This window comes from Halichondria panicea, chromosome 11 (genome assembly GCF_963675165.1).
Source record: "Halichondria panicea chromosome 11, odHalPani1.1, whole genome shotgun sequence".
NCBI lineage: Eukaryota > Metazoa > Porifera > Demospongiae > Suberitida > Halichondriidae > Halichondria > Halichondria panicea.
Window position 1 is genome coordinate 2,171,589 of NC_087387.1, and position 10,935 is coordinate 2,182,523.

The following is a 10,935-nucleotide window of genomic DNA, read 5'->3' on the forward strand; positions in this document are numbered from 1 at the left end:
CAACTACCAACTGCCAACTGCCAACTACCAACTACCAACTGCCAACTAGCAACTGCCAACTACCAACTAGGAGTAGCACTCAAGGCCACCGTAGCATTCCAAGTAAGCAAAACTAAGCATAACTCGAGAACGAAGCATTATTTTGCAAATCCATGAATTAAAATCCAAGTAAACATGACTAGAAGCCTATAGAAACTCTTACTTGCACTTGTTTCATCCTTGAGCAGCTGTAGCAGTCTACACACACACACACACACACACACACACACACACACACACACACACACACACACACACACACACACAAATACAGACACACACGTACACACACACAGACACACAAACACACTACCGTATACATTGCTTGCGCATGCGCACCGAGGCATAACAAGTGCTCTGCTTGTGGGAGTGGCATTGTAAGGGAAGCCAACACAATTACGTGACTGGTTTTCACTGTGTGTGAGCAGAGCCTCCAAGTATACGGTTTTTTCCGTATTTATACGGATTTCTGTCTTCTAATACGGTTATACGGAATTAACTGCAAAAATACGGATATATGTATAGGATAGACTACACCTAAGAGTAGAATATGCGTCTATGTAACCTCCGCGGTTGCGGTTAGCCCGAGGCGCAAAGCCGAGGGAAGCTAACCGTAACCAAGGCGGTTACTAAGACGCATATTCTACGAGTGGGTGTGGTCTATCTAACTTGGACTTCATTGCGCATGCGCGAGGCGTGGTTATAAAAAGCCAGGTGTTTAGTGCGTAGCAACAGAAATTGAATTTGTGCGAGCTGGACGAGCTGGAGAGCTGTGAGAGACACCAGTTGACAGAAAAAGAGAAGAAGACGGCTTCAAAACAATGAAAAAACTTAGTAAAGCTTGTGAAACGCTTCTTGAAGATACTGGAAAGAACAGACAAGTAAAAAGAACCTAGAACTATGCTAGAACTGACTGCAACACTACAAGAAGAAGAATGAAGCTCTGTGGTGGAGTGGAGGGGGTATAGAGCAGACTGGACCGGCATGGAACCTTAAAAAACTCAATAGAAAGTGTCAAGCGACTGCTAAAGTGTTTTTGATGCTTCCTGGCCCCCCTTGCCCATGCCCAACTGGAAAAAGCAATACAAAGCAACAGTGGACATGGAAAGAATGGATATTGACTGAACAAACTATTGCATTCTGTGTTTTTATAATGTTTTTGTCATCTTCTTGTCACTTTCACTAAAAATTTCATTTCAACTTTTGAGCTAGCCTCGATCCCAGGCCGAGTTTTCGCTTTTATAACGGTTAGGCGAACAACTGGGCCTGGTACTAGTTGTCTGCGCATGCGTCAAATTTTCATTGTATATTTGTGGTCGGCAAAAATATTTAATAAATCAATAATAGAAATTTATACACAGAAAATGCACAGAGTGAGTACACAAAAGATGCACATAGGGAGCTGCTTCACAAAGGCCTGGGGAGTTGCCAGTTGTGCTGCAGCACAATTACAGTGACCCAGGGCAACTTCAAGATGATTGAATGCCTTCAAATTACGTTTCAAAAAGATTTAGCAGGCTGCTGGACTTCTCTGATTCTAGGCCCCAACTCGTAACTCATTGCTTGAGAAAACGTAGATTCTCTTGATGTCTCTGAGCTACCCAGCAACGCTCGAATGAGCAGGTCATACTCCAGTCCTGTGTCTGTGAGTATAGGACAATATTAAAAGAAACCAAAGACGGTTAAACCCTTACCTCAAACTGTCCAGTCTCGTCCGTTAGTATAGCCAAGAGGAGCACTGTTGGGATAGCTGGATATTAGCCATTGCTCCTGTACAGAGAAGTAGACATTTTAAATACGTGTAGATCTATACATATTAAATTTCTCGGTTATAGTGTCATTGTCGACGAGCTGATGATGGCAGCACCAAGTTCTCTAGCTCAAACTCTTCACTTGATCCACCATATTAATGATGAAACTATAGTCTACCTACATTCTTGCCAAACATGAACAAGACTTGATAGCATAGCCGGCCATAGGGCCCACACAAAAATATCTGACCTTAACAAGCTTGACAAAGCTTTATACCTCTTCCCTTGTTGTTCAGTCTTCAGAATAAGCTTCAGAGAAGAGAGAAGCTTCAGCTAAGAGCCATTCCAATCGATTCCAATAATGATAAAACGGGAACTGACTTCTAGTACACGATAGTACACGAATATAAATGTCACGAAAGTGAACGAGAATATCCATTCGTCAGAATCTGACGAACGACTGACGCATGCGCAGACAACTAGTACCAGGCCCAGTTGTTCGCCTAACCGTTATAAAAGCGAATACTCGGCCTGGGATCGAGGCTACTTTTGAGCCTGCAAATTATTTGTCACTTCCTGTAGAATATGCGTCCATTTCCTGTAGAATATGCGTCCATTTCCTGTAGAATATGTGTCCACTTCCTGTAGAATATGCGCCCATTTCCTGTAGAATAAGTACCTTCTTGTAGATTATGCTTCCATGTAATCTACTGTTTTTAGCCAATCAGATCAATTACAGATGATGTAATGTAGTCTAAATACATTATAGATCTAGAAGACTAGAAGTGACCTTTTGTCAGTTTACAGAATAAGTTGACAGTGAAAGGTCTAGTAGCATCCCTACAGCTGTAGTAGCTCTATGCCCTATACTGGTAGTGAGTCTGATACTGAAAGACAGCTATAAATTTATCTTGTAAAGCCAAGTTTCGCTTGCCACCCCCCTTTATTGAAGGGCGGGGCAATTTATACAAAGCCACTAAACAGCATTTCATCTCATTTCCATGTTTTGTACATCGTTTATACTGAAAATCATCATTAAATACGGAAAAATGAGCTGATTAATACTGAAAAGAAAAGTCTCTACTTGAGGCTCTGCTCTAGTCTATATAGCTGAACGAAATGATGCAGTATGGTGCTCTTTCAGAAGGAGATATTATTATGTGTGAGGTAGGAGGACTATTGACGAGAACCCTGTGGCCAAAGGGCTGGCCGTGCATTGTAGTAGCAAGTCAGGAGAGCCGAGCCTTTCCCAATTCTATTCTCGAAGGAGTTAATTACGACTGATTTTCAGAATACCTGCTTAGCTTTTGGATTATTAAGATATGCTGTACTGCCATTGCTGAATGCCACTGAAAGGATGATTACAGATGTTGTCTAAGCTGTCCCGAAATGCTTTCCCATATACAGTGATAACGATCCTCGATATAAGCGAATTGTATTTTGTTTTGCTGGGCATGGAGACAATAATGTTCAAGTTCATACACTGTGATGGAGAAATTAATGTAATTAGGAAAATTATTTGGCCTCTCTTGCCAGAAAACTGTCCAAACTTGAGGCACATACCGAAATTATTTTTCATTGATTCCTGTCGTGGTGAAGGTACGGATATGGCCATACCTAGAGGAGGGGGTAATGTATTTTCCCGTGTGTCAGGTATGGCTAACTACCTTGTTGTGCGGTCAACTTTGCCGACTATATGAAAGCGTTTGAGCAAAGCAATCGTCGTGGAGGTTTTGGACTCCAGCATTTGTAGTCTAATTAAAGAGCAGTTTATTAGTCCAACCAATAAAGGAAAAACATTGGGTACATTCTCATTGAGATAAATCGTCAGGTGAATAGGTTATTCAACTCCCAAAATATTCTAAGAGCACACTCCTTGCCCGGATCACGTCTTCTGCCTGGATGAAGCTCAGGAGCTTGAAGGTACATAATTATATAGAATAATGGAGCTTTGGTGATCACAGGTCAATCCAATTGTGCAGAATTGACAAGTACAGGATACACTTGGAGCTGTTGTCAGCCTTCTATAACTTTTTTGCCTGGTGAGTGTTAATTACCTTTATACTGTTTTAAGGATTTAAATGTCAGTGCATGAGCATACATACTTACGTGATCGTACAGTGCATTAATAGATAATTTCATACACATGTAGATCCGCATTTAGCTGGCTCCATTCCTGGTGCATTACAACCTCCAGCATTTTACAGACGTATTTATACGACATATACCTCTGTTAAATGCTGGAAGTTAGGTTATTTATAAAAAATAAAAATTATAGGAAATACTTTTATAGTTATTGATAAGACTGGATCAAAGGCCGGTATATCTGGAGATTAATTAAGTGCATGTTTCCGGTCCATTTAATCCTGCTAGGTCTACAGCCTCAGAACTGCCTACTTCCTTCTCTACCAGCAAGAGTTATACTGAGTGCTAAATCCCAAATTGTTACCCGAGGCGCGCGTGGGCGGCCACGGGTATAGTACTCGTCTGGTCTGTTTGTTTATTTGTGATAGCCTATTCTACTTACCTGGACGCCATAGCACTGCGTTTACAGCATGGATAGTCTTCACACAACGAGATCTTGGTTTAAGTAGTGGCAGATATTTTGACGTTAAAGCTTCATTGTTGAATAAAAGCTAAGAAGCTTGAACGTTGGCAGCTACTAACTACACGCCGAGGTACCCTACGTATTTACAACTGAAGTGATCCCGTACCAGGAACAATGGTCAACCGGAACAATGGCAAAGGGTAACTACAATAGAAAGCTAGAATTGTGACTGGCTCTGTTAGCTGACTCTGCATAGGATCTTACTGCCATACTTCTCAAGACTCCAGGCTTCTTTTCTGTGATCCTAGACTAGAACCTATAGTCCACAGTGCATATCTCATGTACCACTAAAACTCTGTTCTCATGTTTCAGCGTGGCCTTCAGTCTGGTTTAGTTTTATTCAGCTCCTGAGTTGCTGTGCTAGACAGCTCAGTCATACATCACTGCATTATTGTCATGCATGCACTGCATTATATCACTCTTCTAGTTTTTTAATCATGTCACCAGCCGAGGGTTTGCACTTTAGTGCTCTAGTTAGTACAGCAGTAGCAAGTGGAACCTCTGAAGTAGTAAATCCTTTGGCACTACTATCAGACCTAGTGTCCCAGCCTGATGCTATACAAGATGTCATGTCACAATTACAGGAAGGTACGTTTACTAAAGTTATTCTTTCCCTCCACCCATTTTATTATATTAAATAGCACAGCAATTAATACAAAGCTTATACACATTCATGCCCAATTAATCAGTTTAGTCTTCTGCATAGATTACTATAATAGTTAGCAGAAACAAAATAATTACCTTAAGGTGACATATTTTCACAGGTAGATTTGTTTGCGTTTTCACTGTTTAGCTCATTTTGCTGGTATTAAATTCTGCGTTCAAGTTGTGAAATTAATGTTATTCATAGTACTCGTAAGTGGTTTTAATGAGATTCATTCCATTTTCCAATTATTTGCGATTTACTCTCCTTCGCAGAAATAGCAGAAATTAATACTCGCGAAAATACGTCACCTTAAAGTATACTGGCACACAACAGACTACTATATCTTGTGGCCGCCTATATGTGGGTTAAACAATTGAGCATGCTCACTATAAAAGGGTATGCCCAGGACAGCTCCGACCGGAAGCAACCAAAAAATGACAAAATGGCAACAATGAATTTTCTTGAGTCTTGCAAAAAGACGCCCTTGACAGTAATAATGTTTTAGATTCTTACATTCTTCTTTTGATATGCTTTCTTCCGCTCTCTCACGCTCTCTCACGAGATAGTAGACACAAACTAAAAACAAAAAATGGCTATCAAAAGCAAGAAGTCAGTTCTCAACCTCAAAAGAAGCCTACTGGGGTTCCACAGGAGCTAAAGCTCGACTGAAGATACCAAGCTAGATAAATTGACAGTGGTAAGTGTTAATTGTCTTGCTGCCCGAGGTTCATTGGCCCAACATGAGGATCTGACAAACTGATGTTGTTGTTGAAGATGTGGACATAAGTAAGCTAGTAGTCTATATAGGTCTATAGTAAGTTAGTAGTCTAATGTGATTGCATTAACCTGCGAGCGCTTTTAACATGTGCATTTTGTCAGTGTAAAGGTGTTTTCTGTAATGAAGAGGAGAGTTGAAAGTCTGTAAGGAACATCTATAGTGGGTTCGGGTATCGTTCAAGCACCTCCTAAAGAACGGAAATTGATTGTACTAGTATTTGTAAGTTAAAATAACGCACAAACAGCTGGGTGTTGTGGCTGTGACAGGTGACAATTGAAAGTGGACAGGTGTTTTCTCTGTTCAATTACTAGTAGGTCATTCTGCTCATAGCCACTAGGACCTTTCTATAATATTGCAGTTTGTTTGTTCATATATACAGTCATTATGCCTCAGTTGCGCATGCGCAAGGTATATGGATTAACGAGAGTCTACTGCATGTAATGTGCGCTAAAATTGGCATTATATAGTCTAGGATTTATACACATTAGCTTTAGGTATACATGATGCAGGCTGTCTCTCGCAGCATGTGTGCACAATTTACATTATTATAGATCTAGTTGAAAACAATAGGAATAAAAGCTAACAGCTAAAATTGGCATTTGGAGTACATGCACAACAGCTGTATAGGTACATAATGTAGGCATGTGCACAACTTACATAGTTCAAAACAATAAGAATTGTCCAAAAACTACATACAATATAGACTCTTGCTAATTCGGCTCTTCTGAATTAAGGTCACCTTAATATACCGGTCGTTTTGTTTGGCTATAGCTACAGTGGAACCTCCATTAACAATCACTTCGGAAGAGCAACCACCTGCTATAAAACGGCCGAGAGCTCAGGTCCAGATTGAAACTATAAATGTATAAAGCAATCACTTAGGAACGGCCACCTCTCTACTTTGTATATATAACGAGCAGCTTTCTAGTCCAATCAGCTCAGTAACCTTTCAGAATGGAGAGCTGCACTCGAATTAGCAGAAAATTATTGTTCAGTGAGATTTAATTAAGCCCTGATAAATTACCCTTTTTTTAACCCATTATTTATTCTTGAGAAATGTGCCTATTCTCATAAAAAATCCGATTATTCTCATAAAAAATCCAATTATTCCCAAAAAATTATTAGAGACAAAATTAAGACGTAGACATAAACCAGCACTCAACTGATACAAGACATAATTGATTCTCGGTGTTATCTTGTTGACTTGATTCATAATATTCACCTTCAGCCATTTTTGACATGAGAATGTCGTTATGCAAAACTTAATGTAATGATCTTTACACTCGAATAGAGAGCATATAAATATCTTCGAGACAGAGCTGCAAAATTAGTCATTAGATTCGAGGCAGGGTCGCTATTTTTAGCTGCCTAATTTTGAATTTAGCCACATCACAGCCAACTGCAAGATTAACTAGCTAAAATTGGCATTTAGAGTATACAAAAACAACCGATACATGATGCAGGCTGTCTCTCGCAGCATGTGCACAATAGTTCGAATTGTTCAAAAACTATAGAAGCTACAATATTTTGGAGTACACAACAACTGTAGATACATAATGCAGGCTGTCTCTCTCGCAGCATGTGCACAATAGTTCGAATTGTTCAAAAACTATAGAAGCTACAATATTTTGGAATACACAACAACTGTAGATACATAATGCAGGCTGTCTCTCGCAGTATGTGCACAATAGTTCGAATTGTTCAAAAACTATAGAAGCTATACAATATTTTGGAGTACACAACAACTGTAGGTACATAATGCAGGCTGTCTCTCGCAGTATATGCACAATAGTTCAAATTGTTTAAAAACTATAGAAGCTATACAATATTTTGGAGTACACAACAACTGTAGATACATAATGCAGGCTGTCTCTCGCAGCATGTGCACAATAGTTCAAATTAATTTGTTCAAAAACTATAAAAGCCACAATATTTTGGAGTACACAACATGCAACTGTAGGTACATAATGCCGGCTGTCTCTCGCAGCATGTGCACAATAGTTCGAATTGTTCAAAAACTATTAAGCTATACAATATTTTGGAGTACACAACAACTGTAGGTACATAATGCAGGCTGTCTCTCGCAGCATGTGCACAATAGTTCGAATTGTTCAAAAACTATAGAAGCTATACAATATTTTGGAGTACACAACAACTGTAGGTACATAATGCAGGCTGTCTCTCACAGCATGTGCACAATAGTTCGAATTGTTCAAAAACTATAGAAGCTACAATATTTTGGAGTACACAACAACCGATACATGATACAGGCTGTCTCTCGCAGCATGTGCACAATAGTTCGAATTGTCCAAAAACTATAGAAGCCACAATATTTTGGAGTACACAACATGCAACTGTAGGTACATAATGCAGGCTGTCTCTCGCAGCATGTGCACAATAGTTCGAATTGTTCAAAAACTATAGAAGCTATACAATATTTTGGAGTACACAACAACTGTATATAGGTACATAATGCAGGCTGTCTCTCGCAGCATGTGCACAATAGTTTGACCAAAATCTATAGAAGATACAATATTTTGAGTACACAACAACTGTAGGTACATAATGCATGCTGTCTCTCGCAGTATATGTGCACAATAGTTCAAATTGTTCAAAACTATAGAAGCTACAATATTTTGGAGTACACAACAACTGTAGGTACATAATGCATGCTGTCTCTCGCAGCATGTGCACAATAGTTCGAATTGTCCAAATCTATAGAAGCTACAATATTTTGGAGTACACAACAACTGTAGGTACATAATGCCGGCTGTCTCTCGCAGCATGTGCACAATAGTTCGAATTGTCCAAAATCTATAGAAGCTACAATATTTTGGAGTACACAACAACTGTAGGTACATAATGCATGCTGTCTCTCGCAGTATATGTGCACAATAGTTCAAATTGTTCAGAAGCTACAGTATACACAACAACTGTATAGATACATAATGCAGGCTGTCTCTTGCAGCATGTGCACATTAGTTCGAATTGTTTAAAAACTATAAAAGCTATAATATTTTGTGGTACACAACAGCTGTATAGATAACATAATGCAGGCTGTCTCTTGCAGCATAGTTCAACAATAAGAATTGTTTAAAAACTATAAAAGCTATAATATTTTGTGGTACACAACAGCTGTAAATAACATAATGCAGGCTGTCTCTTGCAGCATAGTTCAACAATAAGAATTGTCTAAAAACTACATAATTATAATTATGTGTGCACAACAGCTGCATATGATACACATGATGCAGGCTGTGTCGATCTCTGCACAACTTGCATAGTTCAACAATAAGAATTGTCTAAAAACTATAATTATGTGTGCACAACAGCTGCATATGATACACATGATGCAGGCTGTGTCGATCTCTGCACAACTTGCATAGTTCAAAACAATAAGAATTGTCTAAAAACTATACGCTAAGTAGATTCTCGCTAATCCGGTTCTCTGAATTATGGTCACCCCCGATAATTTATACCGGTCGTTTTGTTTGGCACAGAAGATTGCTAGCTAGATCAAATAACTCGCCTTGAAATGCGGCCACTTACCTCGCTATTCATGCTGCCTCAAAAATGACGTTAATACGGCCGGATATGACTTTCTGGATGCTGTTTGGCAGATTACACTAAATTCTTGAATAATTCATTATCAGTACGGCCAAATTATGATTTGAGACAGGACTGCTATTTAGCCGCGGCTAATTTCTGAAATGCAGCCCTGCACTATTCATGACTTCTATTCCCTACAGTTATCTGCATGGAATCAAGCCACCTCGTTATTGCTGCCAAACTGCACTGTTCCAAGAATATGGATAATGTGAGTAATGTGTAATTGTGTAATACCTTAAGGACACTATTTTAAACGGGTACTAAATTTGGCGGTTTGGAGACCTACCAATTTGGCAGGTACTAATTTTAGCTATTTCATAATTCAGTTTCCAAATTTTTTAATTAGCGATAGGAATAATTATCACACACAATTGAATTGAATGAATTAGCTAGTGTCACAAACAATGCATTCAAAAGGGTCCTCTGGTGGTAAAACAGTTGTTCCATCCAATAGTCCTGATATGCCAGCCTTCATCCATCCATTATATATGACTTTTCTTCCTTTCTCAGTTGAAAAGAAGTTATACAAGTTAACTAACCATTGGGCATGGAGTGGTTTAATCACTGAAAGACGAAAGTCAACTTCAACATCTTCAAGATTCATTTCAGAGTCTAGTTGCTTACTAACAGCATCAGAATAATACGTGACAAATTCCTTTTTCATAAACTGAACTAGTACTATACTGTACGTACATATACATGTATTATATTTGTTGTACTAGACCTATAATGATAGCTAATAGACTACTTCCATTTAAACGAATTTTAAAAATTTCTTTGGTTAAATAAAAGTATGCGAGTACTTATATTAGCGGTTTGGGTCGTTCTCGCTAAAAACGCTAAATTTAATACCCGTTTATAATAGTGACCTTAAGGTAGTTGTACCTAGGGTATATTATAGATTTGTACCCGAGGGCAGTTCTATGTATTTCCCGAGAAAATATATATACAACTGCATGAGGGTATAATATCCAAGATATCTATATGGTGCAGGTGGCTGGCACTGATTAGAAGCAAATAGAAGCTGTTATTGAAACGCATACATTTACAGTGGATTGCAGTGCACTTGTTGTCAAACAGCAAACCACAATTAGATTGCCAGATATGAAATTTACAATAACATTCTATTGTTATACCCTAAGCTTGCACTTTAGGGTCAAACTGAAATGTCAAACACTTTTTCAGCAGAATCTCATAATTGAACTTCTGGCCTGAATGTATATACATGTAAGTATAGCAAACCCATACACCAGAATTGAATCTATAAGGCTGAGGGGGATGTTAAATCTAAGACAAAGAAGGGCTCACAGTCGTATGTATAATAGTCTCACTATATAAAGATACCTATACCAGGAGTGTAGCTCCTGAAGAGCATTCTCCCCAAGTAGTCTATGTATTATGTAATACATGTGTGTATCAGTCTGTATGAATTACATTAGAATGCACTGTAAAAACAAGTGGGTTGTTTCAACACTGACACACGTGTCATTTGATTGTCCCTCCA

General features: G+C 38.8%; 1 long non-coding RNA gene across 3 annotated transcripts; it reads left to right on the forward strand.

Annotated features, from left to right (window-relative positions):
* The first annotated feature begins 2,543 nt into the window (after positions 1–2,543).
* LOC135344645 (uncharacterized) lies at positions 2,544–10,194 on the forward strand. Of its 3 annotated transcripts, none has more exons than XR_010397487.1 (6): positions 2,544–3,713; positions 3,773–4,986; positions 5,611–5,830; positions 5,924–6,041; positions 9,572–9,639; positions 9,942–10,194. It is a non-coding gene; the product is annotated as an uncharacterized LOC135344645 (long non-coding RNA). The 3 variants fall into 3 exon arrangements; XR_010397486.1 differs by having other exon boundaries at positions 3,773–3,832; positions 4,164–5,830; XR_010397485.1 differs by having other exon boundaries at positions 3,773–5,830.
* Positions 10,195–10,935: the final 741 nt, after the last annotated feature.